The sequence below is a fragment of the Anopheles arabiensis genome (assembly GCF_016920715.1).
Source record: "Anopheles arabiensis isolate DONGOLA chromosome X unlocalized genomic scaffold, AaraD3 X_pericentromeric_contig0012, whole genome shotgun sequence".
In the NCBI taxonomy this organism is placed as follows: Eukaryota; Metazoa; Arthropoda; class Insecta; order Diptera; family Culicidae; genus Anopheles; species Anopheles arabiensis.
In genome coordinates this window covers 167501-170000 of record NW_024412090.1, presented here as the reverse complement: position 1 = coordinate 170000, position 2500 = coordinate 167501, and the positions used below count along the sequence as shown (strand labels likewise).

General features: G+C 47.2%; 1 pseudogene; it reads left to right on the top strand.

Moving 5' to 3' along the window:
• The window catches only part of LOC120907598, a 9150-nt pseudogene that overhangs the window by 4464 nt on the left and 2186 nt on the right, over window positions 1-2500 (top strand).

Below are 2500 nucleotides of genomic sequence, written 5' to 3'. Positions count from 1 at the left end.
TGCGGATATAGTGTTGATTGCAGATCCGTATCTGGCAACAACCAACGTCAAAGTGTTACGCAATGACGATAACACAGCAGCGGTAGTGGTTAACGCGGACTTACCAGTTAAGGTAGTCAGTAAGGCTTTGAAGGGTTTAATGATAGTTGACATAGGTGATATGCGAGTGGTTAGCGTTTACGCGCCACCTAGATTTAGTATGGAAGAGTTCCAGAACATGTTGGATAACACGGTAATGGCCGTAACCGGTATCCACAAATTCGTTATCGGGGGACTTCAACGCTTGGTCAGTAAGTTGGAACAACCAACTTGGCGAGCGTGGAGAAACCCAGAAACGAAGAGGTGAGTTGGTTTTATCAACCTTTGCGCAGATTGACGCAATTTTATTGAACGACGGCAGCACCCCAACTTATGTTGGACCAGGGCGCACGTCAGTAGTTGATCTTACTTTTGCGAGCCGAACCGTAGCAAGATCATTTAAGTGGGTGGTGTTATCTAGCTATATGAACTCTGATCATCGTGCAATACGAATAGATCTTGAGACGCAAAGCGTGCGTAATCTGTCCCGACCCATAACGGGATGGAGCATCAAGTATTTTAGCAAAGATATATTTGAAGTTATGATGCAAGCCGCTTTTGAGACCGAGGTCACAACAAGCGAAGACTTAATGCGTATACTTGTCACGGCGTGCAATGCGACGATGACTAAACGTAAGAGGTACACTCTAACAAGAGTGCATTTTGGTGGACGTTAGAGATTGAGGCACTTCGCAAAGAGTGCAAACACCGCGATCGATTAGCGCAAAGAGCTTTTAATACTGATCTCTATTCTACTTTTAGGGACGAGTTCAAGGTGGCACGGAATGCCCTCAAGCGATTGATCAAGCATACCCGACAGAGGAAGTGGAAAGAGTTCCTGGGAACAGCGAACAACGCATCATTTGGTATAGTATATCATACGTTCAAGAAAGTGGCCGAGGGTTCGATTGGACCCCGAACCATGACATTGGACGAGTTTAGGGAAGTGGTGAGCGAGCTTTTTCCTACTCACCCAAACACGGTGTGGCCTGATTATCGTATCGATCAGCCACGAGAGTTTGAAAGGGTAACTAATGATGAGATTCTTGCGGTTGCCAGGAGACTACCTAACAAGAAGGCGCCGGGACCAGATGGTATCCCGAATGAGGCGCTGAAAGTTGGTATGTTGACTGCAACCGATGCATTTTGCAGGGTTTACCAAGGCTGTTTAGAGAACGCGAAGTTCCCCGATGAGTGGAAAAGGCAGAGGTTGGTGTTAATACCGAAGCCGAACAAACCACCAGGGAACCGGGTTCAGTTCGCCCCATTTGTCTACTAGACGGGCAGGTAAAGGTTTAGAACGCATCATAGTGCAACGGCTAAATGCACACATCGAGGAGGTCAACGGACTGTCTGACGACCAATTTGGTTTCAGAAGTCGTCGATCTACAGTTGATGCGATTCAACGGGTAGTGGACATTGTTTCGGTAGCTAGAAGTAGAAACAGATACAGTGGACGGTATTGTGCGGTTGTTACATTAGATGTTACTAATGCTTTTAACAGTGCTTCATGGTTGGCGATTGCAAATGCTTTACAGAGAATTAACACTCCTAAATATCTTTATGATATCATTGGTGATTATTTTAGGAATCGTGTGCTGATGTATGATACCACAGATGGACCGGCAGAGATTGCAGTCACATCGGGTGTACCTCAAGGCTCGGTACTTGGCCCAACGTTATGGAACCTCATGTACGACGGAGTCCTACGAGTTGCAATGGTGGAAGGTGCACGGATTATCGGCTATGCAGACGATATAGTACTGTTGGTGGAAGGTAATTGTGTTGATGATATTGAAATTCTCGTTTCCAGTCAGATTCGCATCATCGACCGATGGATGACCGACAACGGATTAAAGATAGCCCCGACTAAGACCGAGTTTATTATGGTCAGTTCCCATCAGAGGATACAGCATGGGGCTATCAGGGTAGGTGATCACGTAGTACATTCGTCGCGCAGCTTAAAGTACTTGGGGATGGTCCTAGATGACCGCCTCGATTACACTTCACACATCAGGTATGCGGTGGAGAGAGCGACGAAGCTATGGACCACCTTGGTAAGGATGATGCCTAATAAGGCAGGTCCGAGTAGTAATGCTAGGCGAGCAATTGCTCTTACTGTTGTGGCGAAGGTCCGGTATGCCTCGCCCATTTGGTGTCATACCCTTAGATTTGCTAACCGTAGACAATGGCTACGACGGTTTTACCGGCCAGTAGTCCAGCGAGTTATCTCTTCTTTCAGGACAACTTCTCATGATGCAGTCTGCGTGCTTGCGGGAATGATCCCGCTTCATCTCCTCCTGGACGAGGACTCCAGGACTTTTCATCGGAGACGAGCAGAGAACATCGCCGGATCGGTTGCACGTAACATGGAACGTGTCACAACTATGGAACGATGGCAACGAGAATGGGATGAGAGTGT